A 23,522-nucleotide genomic window follows, 5' to 3' on the forward strand; every position below is an offset into this window, starting at 1 on the left:
AAAATTCATTTTCTCATTTCCCACTTCGTTTTCCTTTCCTCCTCCATCCTAGCTTTCCGAGCAGTGAGTTTAGAAAGGGTGTATGTTTCAGTCAGTAACGGTACATTTCCGACCGATTTTCATTTGGCTATTTTATCCTGGGGACGACGTGGTAATCTTCAGACCTACTTGCACATTTGGGAAGAGCCACGAAACGTCTTAAAGACAGCGAACTCCGCGACTCAACCTTAACGAGTTTCTGTTTTGTAGGTTTTACTCTTCGTTTGACCGTTGTGCCTTGATAGTTTACTGTTCGTCATTTTGAGGGTCTTTCTGTTTCTAACAACAGTGTATCTTCTTCCTAAAGTTGTGGTCGGTGCTCAGATTTGATCGTCCACAACTCAGATTCGGCGACCATCAGGACTACTCGACTTGCCGGAGTTCATCCTATTTTGATGTCGTTCCTAGATCTGAGCACCACTGTTCAGATCCACTATTGTGATTGCCTAGAAAACTAACTAATGCCTTGTGTTTTAAAGATGAACAAGAGCAAATAACGGAAGCACAATATATTGCCACCTCCCAGAACAATGCCTTCATACTATTCTCTAAAGAATAAAAATGTGATTTTTCCATCAATAATTAATGCAAATGCTTCCTGGTGAGGCGACATAAGCTTTCCCTAGCTCGAGTAATTTGATCAAGAATGCATAGCATCAATGTCTATACCCATCCTCAATTTAGGGCACGTATGGATTAACTTGTGAAAAAGTGTGTTTCAAAAAAAAATATTTTTATTTAAATATTTTTTATGAAAACGGATTAAAATACACTGAAAAAATTATTTTGAATGATTGTCAAACACTCAAATTTCTTTTTAAATGATTTAGTTTTTAAATGAAACACTTGAAAATGTATTCCATACATACAGTTAGTTTATTATTAACCACGAGCTGTCGGAAGAGAAATCAGTTAAATCAAACTGGCCTTCTTCTTTGTCTGCACCTGTCATCTAGACAAATTTGCTTTGTAGGTTTCTTTATTTATTTATTTTTCTTTTTAAGAAGTATCGTTGGAGGCATAATGCAGGAACAACAAATGAAAATAAAAATCTTTACTAACTAATTAGAATCAAATATTTCTCAAATTTTCAAAATTAGTAAGATAAAATAACATAACAAAATCTAAACAAAATCTTTTTTTAAAATATCTAAAAATAAGGGATGTGCCGTTGAGTTGGAGGGTAAAAATGGAAAATAAAATAAATGAATTAAACCCATTTGAATTGGTAGACATTTTTCCATTAAAAAAAAAAAAAAAACATATTTTCCAAAACCACTCCCTCCAATTAGACATATATTGCTGTTTCTCTTTCTTTTTCTTTTTTTCTTCAATAAGCCAAAATTATGATTTTGTAGCTTTTAAGTTATTTTTGTTTGTGTGTATTATTTAAGATATTGCTTTTTAAAATTAAATTAGATTGGGTTTGCTTTGATGTAAATATTTTTTTTTTATTTATTTGTATTCAAAATTTAAATTTGTGAGATTATGTTTCATTCTAGATTATTTGAGTTTTCGTTTTAAATACACCATAATTTTTAGAGATTTAGTATAGGATAATTTTGTCCATTATTAAATTTAAATAGTATTAGAATTAGTTATTCAACCAATTTCACAAAGAAAAATCTATTTGGTCATTTTTCTAAAACATTATTTCATTTTGGCCATTTGTCCAAATACCCCATTTTAAGAAGAGAGATTAAATTAAACAATTAAAAATGAAACATCTAATAAAATGGAATAACTTTTCAAAAAATTGATTGATATTTCACTTGCATTATTCATTCTTAAAGAAGCTTGTACATTTTTTCCTTTCTCAAATATAACATAGATGTGGCTTTTTTTTTTTTTTTTACAATAATAAATGTGGCTGTTGCTAATATATGCTTTTATGTTATACATTTGAACTTGAGTTAGAATTAAATTGTTTTACTTTGTTTAAAAGAATTGAACTTAATACATAGTTACTATATTATACTCAAAAGTGTTAAAACTTAATTTTCGTAATCATTCTTCTTATATGGAAAGACAATTAATATAATTAATCTCTTTTTTAATACCTCATTATCATTATCATTACTAGTGAGAGTGACATTGTTGGACAAAACCTTAATCTTTCTTCATTGCAAATTCAAATGTTTTCTTTAGAAAAACAAAATGAAATTTGTTCCCCTACTTTCCCGCCACTCTACATAACAGCGATCATCAATAAATATTATTTAAAAAAATATATATTTTTTAGTTTTATAATCCTATCATAAAAACACTAAGGTGCCGTTTGAATTGAGGTTTTCTCAATGCCCAATATATCTAGAAATAAAATTACTAGGAATCAAAGATGACTATGTTTGGTTGTGCATGGAAAATAATGTCTGGGAATAGTATGTGGGAATTAAAAAAAAATTGAGATTGTGAAAACAAGTCCATGAGGGTTTATGTCCAAAGTGTACAATATCATATCATTGTGGAGATAGTTTGAGGGTCTTGTCCCTATCAAGCATTTATTGAAATACCTTGAATCTGTTTGTTGACGCTTTGAACAATCAATACGATTGCTTAAATTATCTATATGATCACTGAGCTCCGCTACACGATCGCTGAGTAACAAAATGCTATATGATCACCTACCCAATGCTATACGATCGCTTACCAAATGTTACACGATCGCTGAGTAACAAAATGCTATAGGATTGCCTACCCGCTTACTAGCTACACGATCGCTGAGCTATGCTAGACGATCGCTAAGTAACAAAATGCTATATGATCGTCTATCCAATGTTATACGATTGCCTACCCAATGCTATATGATCGCTTACCAAATGCTACACGATCGCTTACCAAATGCTACACGATCACTTACCATGTTACACGATCGCTGAGTAACAAAATGTTATACGATCGCCTACCAAATGCTATACGATCGCCTACCAAATGCTATACGATCGCTTACCAAATGCTACACGATCGCTGAGTAACAAAATGTTATACGATCACCTACCAAATGCTATACGATCGCCTACCAAATACTATACAATCGCTTACCAAATGCTACACAATCGCTAAGTAACAAAATGCTATACGATTTCATGGCTGGAAGGAAGAAAAATCGTGCTAGGAAGCGGAAGAAGAAATGAAAACCCACACTTCTCAATGGGTATGCAATTTCTTCATTTGTGTGGGTAAAAGATACCTAGAAATTACCTTTTCCAAGATAAATAAACAAATCCCACCAACCAAACATGAGCTTTGTAAACTCATTCCCATTTCCACCCTCTTTTCCTTCCAACCAAACGGCCCCTAAAACCTATTACAACTAATCAAGGTGTTCAAAAAATTTCTATGATCTGCAAAAATCCGATCAACCCGATCTAACCGTGCAATTTTGGTTGGATTATCAACTCATTTGAGTTGGATTGGATTCAAATAAGTTGGTTAATCTCAAGTAACCTAAACTAAACGGAGTTTATTATTAATTTTAAAAAGTACACACGCACGCACGCACGCGCACACACACACATTAATTTTATGATTTTGTTTTGGATAATTTATTCTCTAATGACTAATAAAAATAATTTTTTAACGCTTTGGAAAGAAAAATTTCCATAATATAAATTGAAAATGAGTTGACAATCTTAATTCAATATATGAAAATAATTAAATAAAACTTGCATGTATTGACAATTTACTTATTTTTATATAAAAATAAATAAATGATTTGAATAATCCAAGTCAATTCAATACAAATGTTTAATTATTGGGTTGGACTAAGTTCATTATTTAATAAGGGTCATTTGGTTGAAAAAATTTACAACCTAAACAATTGAGTTAGAGGAGAAAGTGTTTTTAACCCAACCTAAGATAAACAATGAAAGGTAAATTATGATAAATTCTTAAAATAATTGGGTGATTAAAATGCAAATAATGCATGAATTATTAATGTATAAATTTTTAGAAACGAGTTAAATAACATATGGCTGGGTGTGATGATGGATTTGTGTTTGAAATACTGAAAGCTTAAAAAAGATCATCCTACGGTTGAATTCAATTGGCGTCATGAATGTTAAAGATCCACAATAATTACAAATTTGGCAAAAAAAAAAAGCTTTATAGTCATTTTCTTTGGGCACTGTACGGGGTACATCATTCGGACAATTAATACACACTTGCATATATTATATATAGTCAAGCAAGTGGATGCAGCCATGATGGTGCCCGTGTGACACCATAAAGAAAAATATATATATCATATATTATAAAATTTTAGCCTATAAATTCGAATCATCCTGTAATTTCGGTAGAAGAGAACCATTATTTAATTTGCACCAAAATTTGGAACAAGAAAATAAAATGTCGGATCATTTTTGTATATTATATTATAGGAAATTAATTAATGATAGTGTACTCAATATTTGAAGTTTTGATATGGTCAGTCGATCAGAAGAAAATATACGCAATAATATTGTGGAGGTTGGTGTTTGTGCTTTCCCACTTATAACCCATTATCCAATGAGTTTCCCTTTCCTTTTCAAAATCAGATATTATAAACTATTCCATCTCTCTATACATACATATACATGCTTAAATTTTAAATATTGCTTTGTAAAGCTTATGAAATTTTTATTATTTTTATTAAAATAGGTTGAAAATGCGAGCAAAATTTTATATTAATTAAATAAAGAGATCATCATATATATACAATTAAAAATAATTATCTCAATTGATATGAAGTTTGTACATTATCTACCTTCATCTTCATAGATCATATTCTATTTTAAAATTACTTAACAATAACCGAAAGTAGAATTCATGTAAGTTCATATAATTTATAAAAATTGTGAGATTTTTCTACATTTTTAATATCATCTCAACGTAATTTTTTTTTTCCTAACTAATCTATCATCAAGATGGAAGATAAATATGGAAACATTGAGACATAAAATAAAGTGTTTTTTTTTTTTTTTTTACATACATATATATATATGTTAATTACTATATAGATAATGATTATGTGCCATCTATATCTAATTTTATGCTTTCTTTAATTTTACATAGTAAACATAAAATTAAAAAATTATTTATTTATTTTTTAAATTAACACGTGATAGTTAATATTTATTGGATGTTATCTTAACTACACAAAATAGATGCAAAGGTCAAATTTTTTTTTCTTAATATATTGGCTTGAGCATAGATATATATTAGAACCACAAATATAGGAATTGATATTTGGGTGAATTGAATATTAGGTGTGACTATAGTAGATTGAAAAATGATATAATTTTCTTTAGAAGAAAAATTATCTCATTATTTTTTAGTACAATAAAGAATGGAGAATTCAAATTCATCTTGACCACTTACACATTTATATGACAATTAAATTATAGCATTATCTTAATTATGGTAAAATATACACCTACAACAAGAAGGAAAAAAAGAAAAGAAAAGAAAACAAGAAGAAGGTTAAAACTAGAATAAGAACATTATGGTTAAATTATAGGTATATCTTTATATATATATATATAACAAAATTATATGTTTAGTTCTTTAAACCTTTAATTATTTGTCCCATATGCAACTAAGCTTTTAACAATATCTAATATATCATAAACTTTTAATTTTATAACAATGTCTTTGATCTATTTTTACTTTTTTTAATTCACACATATACTATAGTTACGAAATTGAATATATCAAAATTTATTTAAATATTTAGTTATTTTTTGAAAACTTTTGAATATGTCATGAATTTATTAGACATAAAATAGTTCAATGAATTATTAAACAATTTATAAAATTTAAAGACCTATCTTATATCAAACTTGTAATTTAGCCACACATTAAAAAAAAATAGTTTGTTTTCTTTTTAAATTTTAGGATGATAGACATAAAAATTGATTTTATATCAAATTCAGTAATTTTTTGGATTTTTATTTAATATGTGTCATGATTTTATTATACACTAACACGAATATAAAAATTCAAAGATGATTTAATCTATACTTATTTGATTTAGTATAACTTTATAAAACTATTTTAGGGCCTTAAGAAGAAAATGGTAATTGTGGTTATTGAATTGAATTCCACTCATACTTGGAAAACAAAAAGGGTTATCATTTTTATGGTGAAATCATGGCCGACAAGTGCATCATCAAAGTGTATTTAGCTTTTATCTTTAAAGTACATTTGTTTCAAACTTTGACATTTGGTTGAGTGGAACCAATATTATTACTCCAACCTTTTCTTCTTTTTCTTTTCATATTTTTCATTTATTTCTTTTTTCTTTTTTTTCGTCCCAAAAAAAGAAAGAAGAAATGATGCCCCGACAGGAATACATTTTATGAAACTTCAAAAAAAGTGAATTTAATTAGCTCTCATAGATTAAAACTTTTTCTTTTCCTAAAATATAATTTAAGTGGGGTTTTTCTGTCCCCAAAAATGCATTACTTCCTTAACATCTTGTAACCTAAATTTGGAATCCGTGGGGTTTTAAAAATTAATATTCTTTCCCATTTACTAAAGTTAATTATATTTTAACAGCTAAGCTTGTATATACGCATGCATGTATATAGATGTATGTGTGTATATACGAACTCCGATATTCTATTCTATCCAATATATTGTAAATAATAATAATAAAATTAAAGATTTAAGACATTTCAATCTTTAGTTTTATATAGTAAACAAGTTGTATCTGTTTTTTTTTTTTTTTTTAATCATAGATCGTTGTATCTGTTTTTTTTTTTTTTTTTAATCATAGATCGTCAGATGGGATCGCTCATCGACTTTGCTGGTGTTACGATTAAGTTTGGTAATTTTGAGTTTTTTTTTTTTTGTTGTGATTTTTCTTCTATTTCTGAAGAATATGGTAGGTCAAGTTTTAGCAAGTCTAAGTGGTTCTTTTAAACCATTTTTTAAATTGGTATCTTTCTTGTAAAAAGGATATCAAGTCAAATCAAAGCATATATCACCATATAATAGATAAGACTTATATTATAATTTTTTTCAAAAAAAAAAAGAGTAAAAAGAAATCTATGTTTGATCTCCCCGGCCCCTTCCATATTTGCAAAAAAATAGTGAAAGAAATGAAGAAATAAAAAATTAAAATTAAAATAATCATCGAGCACCTAAATAAATAAAAATTTCAATTAAGGACAACCTAATTAGTAATTGTGTCTGTGATTAAAAGCCAATTGGGAGTCTGAAACTTTTATAGAGACCTCCTTTAAGTAGCTCATTTAATTAATTCAAAGTTGCTTTAATTTGCTTACACAATGTACTTTAATAGCTTTACACATGGTGATGGCGTGCTTTTATTTGTTACGTGTCAGTTTTGGTTTAAAATTTAAATCATCACTTTAGTTTAGTTTAGATTAGAGTGTATTTGGTTTAATTTTTCAAGTATTTAATTTTAAAAATAAATTATTTTTTAGAGTTAAAATGTTTAACAATTCCAAAATAGTTTTTAAAACACTTTCAAAATATATTTTAAAAAATTTTATCAAAAGAATTAAAATTAAAATGTGTTTTTCTCAAGTCAATTGCCCTTAATCTTTATCGACCTACTTATTAAAAATTATATGAGAATTAAACATTTTGATTTCAGTAAAAATAAAAAATAAAAAAGTGGCTACGAAATATGGACCTTTGTTATTAATATTGTTGTTTTCAAAAGTTATTAGAGAAATATTGTTGTTTTGGGAGTTCGAGGCTAGAAGTCGAGGATTGTGGATTCGATTAATGTAGAGGTCGAAGGTTGAGAACTCGACAAACAAAGAAAAAGTTGGAAACAATATGTAAATTAAGATTGTTGAGGGTTGAAGTTTCGACATACATAAATCGAAACTTCAACCCTCGACAAGGAAAAAGAAATCTCGCTAATTTTGTGATGAGGATCTCGCTCTAAAAGGGAATTTCGCTAATTTTGTATATTAGGTTGTCGAAGGTTGAAGTTTTGACATACATAAGTCAAAACTTCAACTTCCTTGTGATGAGGATCTCGCTCTAGGAGAAAATCTCACTAATTTTGTGATGTGGATCTCACTCTATAAGGGAATCTCGCTAGAAATGTGGGCTGAATCTCGTGAGCATCGATAGGAAGATAGTTTATTAAAGAAATGCTTGAGAATCTCGCTCTATAAGGAAATCTCGCTAATTTTGTGATGGAGATCTCGCTCTAGAAGGGAATCTCGCTAGAAATGTGAGTTGAATCTCGTGAGCATCGCCAGGATCTCGCTCTAGAAGGAAATATCGCTAATTTTGTGATGGGGATCTCGCTTTAAAAGAGAATCTCGCTAGAAATGTGGGCTGAATCCCGTGAGCATCGCTAGGAAGACAGTTTGTTAAAGAAATGGTTGAGGATCTCGCTCAAGAAGAAAATCCCGCTAATTTTGTGATGGGGATCTCTTTTGTGATGGGGATCTCGCTCTAGAAGGGATTCTCGCTAGAAATATGGGCTGAATCTCATGAACATCGTTAGGAAGATAGTTTGTTAAAGAAATGTTTGAGGATCTCACTCTAGAAGGAAATCTCGCTAATTTTGTGATGGGGATCTCGCTCTAGAAGGGATTCTCACTAGAAATGTGGGCTAAATCTCGTGAGCATCGCTAGCAATTTGTTAAAGAAATGCTTAAGGATCTCGCTCTATAAGAAAATCTCGCTAATTTTGTGATGGGGATCTCACTCTAGAAGGGAATCACACTAGAAATGTTGGCTGAATCTCGTGAGCATCACTAGGAAGACAGTTTGTTAAAGAAATGCTGCTGAGGATCTCACTCTATAAGGAAATCTTGCTAATTTTATAATGGAGATCTCGCTTTAGAAGGGATTCTCGCTAGAAATGTGGGCTGAATCCCGTGAGCTTCGCTAGGAAGACAGTTTGTTAAAGAAATGCTTGAGGATCTCGCTCTATAAGAAAATCTCACTAATTTTGTGATGAGAATCTCGCTCTAAAAGGGAATCTCGCTAGAAATGTGGGCTGAAAATTATTGTTGTTATGTTTATTGTGATAAGTTGATATTTTCTAGTATTAACTTTGAAAATATAGTTTAAAATAGATTGAAAAAGTTTAATTTAATTTAATTTTTTTATTTTGTATTAGATTTGAAAAAATAGTTTTAAAAAGTTTACCTCATTTTAATTTAAAATATTTAATTTGTTGTTATTTTTAAAAATAGTTATAAAAAGTTTAATTTATTGTTATGTCTAAAAATAATTATAAAAAGTTTAATTTATTGATATGTTTAAAAAGTTGATGTTCATAAAACTTAAAAAGTTTATGTTTATAAACTAAAAAATTTAATATTTTTTAATATAATTCTTATAAAAAGTATAATACAAAAAATTGATGTTTTTTTTTTTTTTTTTAGAAAATGACAGGCAAATGCTTGGGATTTTTGTTTTTTACGAATGGTAATATGATTGATGGTATTGATGGAGTTGAGATACCAACCACCAAGTGGGAGTTTTACCATAAATGTGAAAAGTAAATTATTTCGAGAAAATAAGAAATAAGGGATGCATTGGAGCGTCAAGATAAATACACCCGATAATATTATTATTTTTTATATATATTTTATTAATAATTTATTTCAAACATATTTAGTAAAAATCCAGGTACACACGAGAAAATAAATAAATGGGTTGCACAATCTAGTAAACATGAAGTACAATCATACGATCGGTATGAAGGTATGTTTCATGAAGACTGGATGTCATAGTCTCAATGCCAAATGAGGAAATGTTCAAATATTGAAGCTAAACAGGTCCGAGCGGTAGTGTTCATGTAACAAGTGGCAAGTATTCGACATTCCATGCTCGCATTTGATGGCCGTTTGCTCACATTTTAACATGAACTACGAAGATTTTATTGAGGACTACTACAAATTGTCAACGCATGCTAAATGTTACTCTCCTCGATTTCAACCTGTACCGCATGAAGATTACTGGATCACGCACCCTAATATGCCCGTCTTACATCCTGATCCATTGTTGGTGAGAAAACCTGGTAGACTGAAAAGTTCATGTTATCACAACGAGATGGATTTGATAGAACCAATCACTCGACAACGATGTGGATTTTGTAATCAGTTAAGACATAATCGAATGAAGTGTTTTTTGTTACTAAGACGGGTTCCAGATAGTTAAGGATGAAAAATAAATAATTTTTTTTTATTATATATTCATTTTATTGTATATTCAATTTTTTTATTATAATTTATTGTTTATTAAATTTTTTTATTATAATTTATTGTATATTCAATTTTTTATAATAATTTATTGTATATTCAATTTTTTTTATTGTAATCAATAAAGTTTTACATTATTCTTTACCCTCACACTGTATATCCTAAGTGAATTTACCGTCACTTTAATTGACGTTTAGTTAGTTGGACGAGCCTACGGTTATCTGTATGTTGTTTTAATTCAATTTAATTTTATATCACTGGTCTAGTTAATTTAAATTCTAAATTATCAATTTAAAAATTTAGTTGGAGAGAAAAAATTTGTGTGACTAGGACAGCCACACATGTAGTCAGCCAGTATAGATACATGTTTGATCTGCTTCAACCTGAACAGGTGCTGAACCTAATTGATTATTTTATACACATTTTTATTATATCTGTCTTTAATATTCTCTAATATAATATTTTGTGTTTCAGGTTATTTAGGAGCCATACAAAATTATTATGCATACTTTGCCTAATTTTTGTATGAATGGTCAAAACATATGGCGGACGATGAGTCCTCTCATATGTTTTCACATTGGCGAGTGACATCTTCCTGACAGGATGATGAAACAATTCGATTTTCAGCAGGATGTCCTATCGCCTTGTAATACTGAGCTCGTACAGCATGATATTGACCTAAGGACTGGAGATTGGTCCGAAAAAGTTGCACATTTGGTAGTGCGATAGCACTATCGTGCAAAGTTTATTGCAATGGGGGTTTTTCTCGAACAGTTTGACACAGATGTCACTCCAGAATATATTCATTAGTATAATAATATCACAAGGCGCTACGTCACTCATTCGGGAGTAGCTGTGGGTCATCTGGTAAATGAATGAATATTATCTAATTATTTTTAATTTAAATTTATTTTAAATATTGGCTAATTGTTTTATAATTCACAGAGATCGAACAACAGTAGACTCCGTGAGGTTCTGAATGATCCGAACCAAGTTCTTGCTATATGTAGTGACAACCAAAGCTATATGGAGGAAATTCATTATATGTACGATATACCTATTGTTCCTCCATCAGCTCCTAGACGTAGAGGACCTGTTCGGGAAGAGGATGAGTTTGATGAGGTTGCACATAATGTGGAAGAGTTGCCCCCTATGATGCAGACGCAGAGTCAAACTGATTATGTTTCCGATGATGATGATTCAGCATTTGGTTCAGGACATTATGACTAAGAGGCTGGTCCTTCGTCTTCATACGTGCATGGACATGGTCGGGGTTATGGAGAGCATAATGAATATTTATATATGAAGTGCCTGCAAAGGTACCAGGGCAACATCAAAGAGAACCCGAGCAACCTCAAGTTCGAAGTCCACGATGACAACCAGCTCGAAATCGACGACGTCCGCCTCGTGGGACACATTTATTTTTGTATTTATTTTTATATAAATGAGATATTTAATTAAAAAAATTTTATGAGATATTATTTTTTTAAAATTTATTTTTTTTAGAGTTTAAATAAAATAATAAAATATTTTTAGAAATTGTTTTTATAAAATGGAAAAGAAAAAAAGAAAGAAAGAAAGAAAGAAGAAGGTGGAATGTGTAATAATTTTTTTTTAAAAAAAGGAAAAATTTATACAGATGACCCAAAAATTGAAGTGTCTCGCTATCTCGCTCTCGCTCTCAAAATCTCGCTTTCGCTCTCAAACTCTCGCTCTCTCTCAAAATCTCGCTCTCTCTCTTACTCTTCCTCTTTCTTACTCTCTCCAATACAAAATTATTTTTAACACATCAAATAATTATGAGTGTTATGACGAATTTGATTGAGAAGTTCAATGGCAAAAAGAAGGAGATTCATTAGCTTGTTATTTAGTCAGACTTGTTGAGATGACAGAATCCGTAAAAATTATTCAACAAGCTTTGAAAGGAATTCCAAGAGGACCTTATGAAAATTTAGAAATACGATCTTTTGATCGAGGAAGGTCTCCGAAATGATAATTAAAAAGACTCAAAATAATAATGTTTCAAAAAGCGAAAGGGCAAGGTCAATGGTTCAAAATTCGACCTACAAATGAAAAACGAAAGGGCAAGGTCGAGAGTTCAAAATTCGACCTACCTTGTCGAATTTTGAACCCTCGAGTTATTAAAAACAATAATATTTTTACAAATAGTTTAGAAACAACAATATTTTCCTAAATAGTTTCTAAAAGGACAATATCCTTTTAATTTTCTCTACGAAATATGTTGTTTGAATTTTTTGTGTACTAAAAAATATAATAACAAATAAATAAAGAAATAAATGTTTTTATAATATGGAAACAAAAATCGATTTTCATCTCAAATTTGTCAAAATTGTATCAAATCTTCTTATCATGAATTTTTAATTCATCGAATTGAAACCTAAACTTAGATAATTTAAATTTTGCTAATTTATCCGCTAATTTTAATAAAAAGTAATTAAAAATCTTGAAAATTTATTAATATAAATAACAATCAACTTTTGAGTAAAAATAAATTTGACCAAGACATAAATTAACCAGTAACCTGAAAATTTCACAAATTTAAGAGAAGTAATTTAGCTTTAATGTTTTTTTTTTTTTGTTTTTAGTGAAATTTTGTCAATTTTATAGCTTACACATGTTTTAATGAAATTTTGTCAATTTTATATCCTACACAGGTTTATAATAATAGAATGCATAAGGGAAAAGGAAAAGTGTCCTTTAACCATATTTAGAATTACAATAGTTCTAATGAGTCGTTTGGTTTAAAGTTTTTTAGATGTTTGAAAACAAACGATATCTACGAATAAGATGTCTAGAAATATCATGTCTGAGAATCAAAGATGATTGTGTTTGATTGTGAATGAGAAATACAATTAGAATTTTATGAAAAAAAAATTATGTTTGTATTTAATCTATGGAATTAAGTATGACAATTTTATACAATTGTAATATATTAGTTAATTAAAAAAACAAATATCATTCAATATATTGATAAAAGTTAATTAATTAAGAAGCAATAACAATTTTAATTATAACAATTTGAAAATTGATTAATTAATAATTAATAATTAAAATTAACCAATTAATATATTAAATGAATGTTATATTAATCATAATCCAATACTTAACCAGTTTTATAATAAATGAAGTTAAATATTAATAACTTTAATTTTAATTAAATAATATAAGTAAATATATTTTAATAAATAATATATTATATAAAAAGTGAAAAATGAGATAAAAATATGATAGGTTAATAGAGAATAGTAATAAAGAATACAAAAAATGTTTTATATGTTTATAATGAAAGATCAAATTAAAATTAATCTCAATAATTGTTTGACTATAAAAAAACAATAAGTATTCAATTATTATTATTGAAAATAAACTTTTGTCCTAACTAAATTTAACTAATCCTAGTTTATTAATTAAATATATTTAAGATATTATAAGCTAATTAATTAATTGTTTATGTAAAAACGTAATTGTATTCATTTAATAAATAGTTATTGTAAAAATAAGTTAAGTAGATATTTTAATAGATTATTATTGATTTATTAAAATAAATATTTATATTGATTTGTTAAATCAATATTTATTAATTAAGTAATTAACTATATTAAAAGTGAAATTATATGTAAAATGAAAAGCGAATGAGGAAGAAAAAAAAAATCTGCAATTTTGGAAAAGAATAGAAAACTCTTGTCTATGGGAAATAATGATGCATATGAATAATTTATTCTTAGATAAAGTGTTGAAAACTATTAAACAAATATGAGTTTTGTATGATTATGTCAATTTACACGTATAAAATCTCAACCAAACAACCCCTAAAAATTTTAGGTTAAATATGTAACTTGATGAAAATTGAAAGTTTAAGATGAAAATTGATATAATTTAACTATCTTATGGTCAGTAAGCAATTAATTTTGTCATTTATTATAATATTAGTCATTTTAGCGACCACTTCACCATATTAGTAAGTTAAACTTTATTGTTAGAAGTATTAGGTCTCGGTACACATTTTTTTTTATTATTTTGGTGATATTTTAATTGTATTTCGTTGATTTTTTTTTTTTTGTTTGTTTGTAATATAACGGACATTTTGATTCACATAGTATATTGTGTCAAACCTAACAAACATATGAAAATATCAATTTATCTATGAAAATTTAAAACTATGATGACATTATAAAATATTGCGGTATAATTAAGATTGTTGTATAATAGTTTTAGTTTTTCATAGATACCAAACTTAATAAACATTCAATAATTCCTAATAAATTATTGACATTTTTAATATAATTATCGAATATTTGAACTAAAAGGGAGTTATTGGATCCTATGCATTAAATTATTAAGTTATTACAAATCCCATCAATTAATATCATTTTGTAGAAGTGTATAAATTAGATGATTGATTAAATACGTAATTGTTTATGTTCAAGTAGCATAAATAATTAAGTTCATGTGATGTGATGTACTAATTGTTTGATACATTAGAATTATTGTAGAAGTTAATTGTTCGCATACATTGCATATAAAGTCAAATGATTTTCTTTTTTTACGATAATTGATCAGAAGTTACTTCAAAAAAAAGTATTGCATGTCGATGGTTATTAAGTTAGATCATTTTGACACGTCAAACCAATTTATAAATTAAAATTATTTCAACTGAAGTACAAATTGAAAATATATGTCTATAGGTCGTCGTGTACATGTTTTTTTTAAGAAGTCAAAACATTATTTATTTAATAGGACGATATTTAATTTTTTTAAGACAAGAAATATTTAGGATAGTTTGCGAATAAAGAAAAATCAGCCAACTTATTTATAAATATAGTAAAATATCACTATCTATCAAAATAGAAATCTATCTAAATCTATTTTTAAGTGATAAAAGTCTATCACAATATATTGTAGTCTATTATTGACAGACTGACATTTTTGTGTACATAAAAAATATTTTCAACAGTTTTATGATTTAAAACAATTATCCAAATATATATTAATTTTCTAAAAAGGGAGAAACGGAAAGAAAATGAGATATAAATACTTTTCATTTTATACACACGCTTGTGTAATAATGTCGTACACGCTTTGCACGTGTTGGGTCAATTTTGTTGATATATATATATTTTTAGAATTATTGAATATTTGTTGTATAATTGTGTTGCTACAATAACCTTTAAATTATAGAAAGGAATCATAGCCAGAGAAGAACCTAAAAAGATTAAGAATAAAACAATGAATAAAATAAAATAAAGCAATACCTATCCACCAGATGCATCAACCCTAGCATGTACCACCCAACATTGTTAATTTTCTTTTTTACATTGACTTTTTACCTTTAATTATTTCCTCTAAACAAATCTGACTTCTACTTTTCTTTTTTCCCCTATTTAGAAAAAAAATCGATCCAATATATTTATAAGCAAGTGTGTAGATTTGTGTAGGTAGTTCAAGATTTTGAAAAATGTTAATATGTATCCTTCCTATTTTGATCGTGAAAATTAAAACTACACTTACGTTAGGTTTACATTAGGTTATTTGAAGCCTTGAGTTAGTTATTATAATAATATGTATTTTTGATATAGACTATTTTAGTCTGAGTTACAAATAAGGAGAGGAGATAGTTACAAACTAATAACTACAGTAGACAATAAGGAAACGTTTGGTTCAAGAATTATCCTAGGACTATAATAACCACTTCTTGCTATAGTAAATATTATTTCAAAACTCCTCAATTAGTTACAGTCAACAATATTTCAAAACTCCTCAATTAGTTACAATCAACAATATTTCAAAACTCTTATTTACTACAGTATTTACTATTTGCTATAATTTTTACTATTTTACATTTATCAATTTTTTTTATTCTTTGCTACAATGTTTATTATCTTCTAATCAAACCAAAATGATTTACACCTCAAACACATACTATTATATCTCAAACTAAAATAATCTACACTCCAAACACAAACTATTATAACTTAACTATAATAACTAACTCCTTACCTCAAACGTCTCCTAAGAATTTTCAAATAATTTTATTATAGTTAAGTATGAGTTATAATAATTAGGAATTTCAATTAGTATAATGAGAAGTTGAAACGTGGAATGAATAACCCACATCACCTCTAAAGCAACTTAAGCCCCAAAAGCCTCCCAACGAATTCTCATATTTATTTTAGTTTATGAAAGTAAATAAAATAATGTATCTTGGGGGATTAACACCGGTTGTATTAATTTGGTGTGTGTTGTATTGATTTTGTTTTGATATAATAATAGAGGATAATGTAATCCTATAGATTAGCCTATGCATTCCCCCATTCAACAAAGTTGATCGCTTTTGGTAAAAGGTATTAGTTGCTTGGTAAAGCATACACGAGATAAATAAATTGAATTCAAATTTAAACATAAATTTGATAAAGAAGTCAACATAATTTCAACTCAAAAACATTGCTTGTACACCATTGATTTTCTCTCCTGCAAAAAATTCAAATCAAATTTTATCTTTTTCTTTTGGAAGATTTTCACACATAAAATTTTTGGAATAGATGCATTTAAATTTATATTTGTCAATGTTTTTATGTTGGGTTTAAAATTGGTATAGGGGTAAATGTATAGTTATTTTTAGAAAATAATATATTTTTAATCCCAATTTTTGGAATAGGTGTGTTTGGTCCCTAAAAAATCTTATTCTCTGTTTTTTTTTTTTTTGGGGGGGGGGGGGTTTCTTTTTTTTGGGAGGAGTTTTAAAGTTTAATATTGAGATTGAGAATAATTTTGAGATGGGTATATGCCATATTGAGTTTGTGGTTAAAATAAGTTGTTAGAGGGGGAAGGGGGAAGGTGGGATTGAATAAAGTTCATTGAATTTATTCATATTCTTATGTTGGGTTTAAAATTGGTATAAGAGTAAATGTATAATTATGTTTAAGTTTAAGTTGGATTTTAAGTTCTATATTGAGTTTGAGATTGAAATGTGTAAATATGAGTTGATTTGTTTCAATTTGTTAATGTTCTTAAGTTGAGTTTTAAGTTTTATATTTATTTTGAATAAAGTTCATTTGAATTTGTTAATGTTCTTATATTGTGTTCCTATTCGTATAGGGGTGATTGTCTAATTATGTTTATGTATAAAGTTGAGTTTTAAGTTATGTACGGAAGTTGAGAATGTTATTTGTATATTGAGATTGAGTTTAAAATGTGTAAATACGGGTTAGTTTGAGGCTAAAATTTGTGGGGGAAGGGGTATTGAATAAAGTTCATTTGAATTTATTCATATTCTTATGTTGGGTTTAAAATTGGTATAGTCGTGATTGTATAACTATATTTTAGTTTAAGTGGGGTTTTAAGTTCTATATTGAGTTTGAGATTGAACGTAATTTTGAGTTTGTTTGTTTCAATTCATTTTGTTCTTTGTTTAGTTTTAAGTTCTATATTCATTTTGAGATTGATATAAAGAATCACTACAAGAAAAACGGGAACTCCCGACGCCGTTTTAATGTGTCGGGAGTTAGGTCGTCGGGAGAGACCGTCTCTCCCGACGAAGTAAAGGACTGTCGGGTGTTCCCCAAAAACTCCCAACGCCGTAAAGGTTCGTCGGGAGTTTTAGGGGAACTTTCGACGCCGGTCGTTAACCGTTGGGAGTTCCCTGGGAAGTCCCGATGGATCCCCCGAGGTCCGTCGAGCGGCGTCGGGAAACCAGACCCCTTCTTCTTCCCCACTCCCCCAAAATTTTTTCTCTCTCCCTCTAAGAAAAACCCTAACCCCCCTCCTCTGCCGCCCCTCTTCACACCCGCCACCCCATTTTCCTTCTTCCCTTCACGCCCCCGCCACTCCCCCCTTGTCGCCACCCCTCTTCACGTCTGCACCACCGCCTGCCCTTCCCCCTTCGCACCGCCGTCCGCCGTCGCCTTCCCCCTTCATTGCTTGCAAATTTGTTGTTTATTTTCAAGCTTTCATCAAGGTTCGTGTATATCCATTTCATTTATTTTCTCTTATTTGGTATCTTAATTTATGCCATTATTTTTAATTTTTAGCATTTGGTAATGTTGGTAATGTTTAAGTTTTAGTGTGTTACTAATGTTGGTAATTAATGTTGCTAATGTTTAATTTCTAGCATGTTGGTAATCTAATATGAATTATGAATTATGGATTATGGATATTATTGTGGATTGAGTTTTTTTTTCCTTTTAATTCTTAAGGTTATGGATTACTTAATTTACTATAATATATGTTACAATTTCTACAATTTGGTGGATTATCACTCCCCCAAAATTATGGTTTAAACCAGACTCTTTCTTCTTCCCCACTTTTTTAAAATATTGTACTTAATGCATTTAATATTTTAAAAAAGTTTAAAGAATCTACTAGACATAAAACTAAATTTTTTGTCTAATAGAAAATTGAACTTTAAATTTTGTGTCCAATAGGATTGTAAATTTTAGAAGATGTTGAATAGATGAAAGGCCTATATTAGACACAAAATTGAAAGCTTGGAGACGTACAAAATAAAACATTTGAAAGTTGTTAAGACAATTTAAGCTATCTAGGGACCTATGTGTTTATTTTGCCTTAAGAAATGAAAATTATGGAATTAAATGCTTAATAATACTTTGTACTTTGTCCTCTAATCCAGTTTATTGTTTTGGATTACAAGTTGGTCAAAAAATATTTATTTTTAAGGATGAATAAAGAATTGATTAAACTAAGGAATAAGTTATCAGTGGAGTATAGAGAAGAAGTATCACAGTTCTTAGATATGGCAAGGTTTCATGTAAATGATTCCGGATGAATAAGATGTCCATGCAAGAATTGTATGAATTCAATTTGGGAAAAGATAGATATTGTGGAACGACATCTATTAACATATGGAATATCTCCCTCATGTTGTGAATGAGTATATCATGGAGAGCCAGTAAAATTATCTAGAAGTCATACAAGTCATTCAATATAGGATGTTGAAGTAGATAATATAGAGAGTAATGTTGTCGAAGAAAATGAGATGTTTAATCTTATAAACGATTTACAAGTTCCAATTGAAAACGAAAATGCAAATGAAGAAAGGATTGAGAATAATGAAATGTCCTTTAATGGTCAAGAAAGAGATACCACGAACTTATTCGAGGATTTAATACCGAAGCACGTAATGAATTATACCCTGGGTGTTCGCAATTTTCGTCCTTAAACTTTTTAGTGAAGTTGATGCATATCAAAGTTCTGAACGGCTGGAGTAACAAATAGTTTGACATGTTGCTGGAATTGTTAAAAGCACCGTTTCCAACTGGCACCTCTATACCTACTTCCTTTTATGAAGCCAAGCGAAAATTGTGTGATTTAGGGCTAGGTTATAAGTCTATTCATGCGTGCAAATATGCTTGTGTATTATATTAGAAAGAGTTTGCAAATTTGCAACAATGCCCTATTTGTGGTGAGTCTCGGTACAAAGTTAATGATGTCAAGGGTAAAAAAATACCACATAAGGTATTGCGTCATTTTCCATTGATATCGAGATTAAAACGATTGTTTGCTTCAAAAGAAGGCGCTTCTGACATGAGATGACATAAAGATAAGCGAGTTGAAACGGATGATGTATTGCGACATCCTGCTGATGCAAAGAGGTGGAAACATTTTGATCGTGAATTCCCTCATTTCTCTTTAGATCTTCGAAATGTTCATTTGGGATTAGCTTCAGATGGCTTTAATCCGTTTGGAAATATGAACACTTCTTATAGTATGTGGCCTGTGGTGATAATTCCTTATAATTTGCCCCCTTGGAAATGCATGAAGGAAACAAACTTCTTCATGTCTTTGCTCATACCTAGTCCAAAATCTCCTGGAAAGGAAATTGATGTTTACTTGCAACCGTTGATTGAAGAGTTGAAAGAGTTGTGGACAATTAGTGTGCGAACTTATGATTCTATTGCTGGTGAGTTTTTTCAACTATATGCTACCTCATTATGGACGATTAATGACTTCCCTCCGTACGGTGACTTATCTGGGTGGAGTACAAAAGGTTATCAAGCATGTCCAATATGCAAAGAAGATAACTCGTCCTTCGGGATAAGAGGGAAAATATCATTTATGGGACATCGACGTTATCTTCCGAAGAATCATAGTTGGCGTCGAAGTAGACAACATGATGAAAAAGTTGAACGTAGTCCTCCACCAGTCGTAATGAATGGAGAAGATATATTACAACAAATAAATACACTAAACTTTTTTATACTTGGCAAACATCTATCGAAGCAAAATAAAAAAAGAAAGCGAATTCTAAACTAGACTAAAAAAAGTATTTTTTTCCCCACTTCCATATTGGTCTAGACTATTATTACAACATAAATTAGATGTAATGCATATTAAAAAAAAACATATGCGACAATTTGGTGGGCACATTGTTAAATATTGAAGGAAAGACAAAGGATACAACGAACGCTCGATTAGATTTATAAGATTTGAAGATAAGAAAGGATCTACACTTGATACAAGTCAAGAACAGATTTGTAAAACCACACACAGCATACACATTAACAAATGGTGAATGGATTTCATTTTTTAAGTATTTGAAATCAGTGATATTCCCTGATGAATTTGTATCTAACATATCATGATGTGTCAATGACAAAGATGGAAAAATATCGAGGCTGAAAACACACGACTATCATGTGTTGCTTCACAGACTACTCCCTATTGGTATTCGAGCATACCTACCGAAGAACGTATCCACTGCTATTGTTGAGTTGTGTACATTCTTTCGCGACTTATGTGCAAAGACAATATGTGTAAGTGATTTGAACAGACTACAAGCAGACATCATAGTCATACTTTGTAAATTGGAGAGAATATTCCCACCTGCCTTTTTCGATGTAATGGTACACCTTGCATTCATCTACCATATGAAACCAAAGTGGTGGGTCCAGTTAGTTACAGTTGGATATATCCTATTGAAAGAAGTTTACGAACATTAAAACAATTTGTACGAAACAAAGCAATTCCTAAGGGGTCTATAGCGGAAGCATATGCAATGAATAAATCATGGAACTTCTGCTCGCGATATCTAAGTGGGATTGAAACGAGATTCAATAGAGACGAACGAAATGATGATAAAATTACCGATCACGAGATATTTGATGAATTTGAATTATTTAGACAGGGGGTTCGACCATTAGGGGCGTCAACTTTAAGGACACTATCAGCGGAGGAAAAGCGTATTGCACATTGGTACATTCTCAACAATTGTAAAGAAATAACAGACTATTGCAAGTACGTTTCAAACTCTTTTCTTTTCTAAATTCTAGGGTATCTCCTTTGATATAACATTTAAATGATCAATTTTGTAGGCAACATTTGAGGTTAATTCGTCGTGAAGTTCAAAGCGCCTCTGACTTATATATAAAACATCGACGCAAAATTTTCAATTGGTTCAAATCTTCGGTATACATAGTCATTTTTTAGGCAACAGTTGAGGGATGATTCATTCGTATTCATTTTTAATGTATAAGTAATTATCAGGTTCTACAATGGCGTGAGAGAGAAGATATCTACGATGATTTCTTTTCACTTGCAATGGGATCTTCGTCTGAGGTGCGCTCTTACAATGGATGCATTGTTAATGGGGTATGGTTTCACACTGTAGAGCGTGGTAATCGTCGAGAGACACAAAATAGTGGAGTCCTAGTGGCCGGGGAGATCAGTGAGAACACAAGTGTGGATAATAATTTCTACGGTGTTGTAGACGAAGTATTAGATTTCCAATATGCGAACAGAAGACGCGTTTTCTGGTTGAAGTGTAGATTGTTTGACACAGATAACAACAAAATTAATAGGACACATGTAGATTTAGGATACAAATCGATCAATACATCACAGTTTTGGTATGTCGACGAGCCTTTCATCTTTGCTATCCAAGCACAACAAGTCTTTTACATTGATGACATCAAAAATGGTAGCAATTGGAAAGTTGTTCAAGTAGTCCAAAATAAACGAATATGGGATGTACCGGAAGTGGATGATGTTGAAAATGCACAATTAGATTTACTAGAAATTGTTGGTGGCGTCCGAGTGGATGAAACCATTGAGGAGGTTACTTTATGCAGAGTTGACGTTGATCCTACAGTTGTGGAAGGAACAATTACTATACATGTCGATCATGAATTCATAAACGATGATGATGAAGAACAATTATCTCCCAATAACAGTTCAAGTGCTAATGAATAATTTGAATTAGATTACGATGATGAGTAATGATGTATCTAGTCAATTCTCTTTTCCTCTAGCTTACATGTATTTATTGTTAATTTAATATCATTTTCTCTTTTTTATGTTTGTATAGATACGATGTCAACCCCTAATAGGCAACGGGAGGCTGAGGAAGAATTCCAGGAGTTATATCTAGGCAACACGGTATCTTCTGTGGGTGATATTTCAGGTTAGTATATTTTGAAATATATTCTATTAACTGAAATACATCATAAACTATTTTAAATTTTTTATTCTTCAAATAGTGGCTCAGCATCCAATCTGAAGAAATGAGAGCATTCGTGGAACATCGAGTTGGAAAAATATGTCCAAAAACATAGGAGAATTCCAATCGTGATAAATGAGGGTGAGATGAAGTCGATATCTCAACATTCGGTACGATTTAGTAATGCGATAGGCGTCGCCATGAGATCTGCATTTCCAGTACGTTGTCGTACTTTTGCTGAGGTTCTAAACGAGTTCATAGAATTGGCTAAAAGTCAATTATTGGTAAGTAATTATAAGTTTATTCTTTTACAGTCATGAACATCATCTATGTTAATTCTTCTCTCCCTCTTTTTTAGGCTCATTTCGAATTTAATTTGTCCAGTCAATGACTTAACTATTTTATAAAACATCAAATGCAAAACTTGTTCAAAGAATTTAGAGCAGATTTGCACAGACATTATAGAAAATGTGGAGATCCTTAGCAAGCACGTGCCAGTTTGCCTAGTTGGCTTAAAAATAGGCCAGAAGATTGGTACTTTTTGTATGACCACTTCGAGAGTGAAGCGTTTCAGGTACAATATTTATGGCGTGTATCATTTGCTACATTTACTAATACATCACACTATTGACATATTTTTTTTTCTTCAAATGTAGGAAATGTCTGTAACGAATAGGAAGAATAGAGAGAAATTACCATTCGACCACGTAGGTGGATCGAAGTCATTCCTTAAAATTCAGGTAGAGTTGCAGGCAAAGGAGGGTCGAGAAATAGGACATGTTGACCTATTTAGGGAAACACACTCTAAAGGTGGCAAGTTTGTGAAC

At 29.8% G+C, this 23,522-nt stretch overlaps 1 pseudogene; it reads left to right on the forward strand.

The window, feature by feature from the left end:
• Positions 1 to 18,918: 18,918 nt before the first annotated feature.
• LOC150033063 (uncharacterized) lies at positions 18,919 to 22,448 on the forward strand (annotated as a pseudogene).
• Positions 22,449 to 23,522: the final 1,074 nt, after the last annotated feature.

The sequence above is a fragment of the Benincasa hispida genome, chromosome 10 (assembly GCF_027475165.1).
Source record: "Benincasa hispida cultivar pf3 chromosome 10, pf3_genome.v1.1, whole genome shotgun sequence".
In the NCBI taxonomy this organism is placed as follows: domain Eukaryota; kingdom Viridiplantae; phylum Streptophyta; class Magnoliopsida; order Cucurbitales; family Cucurbitaceae; genus Benincasa; species Benincasa hispida.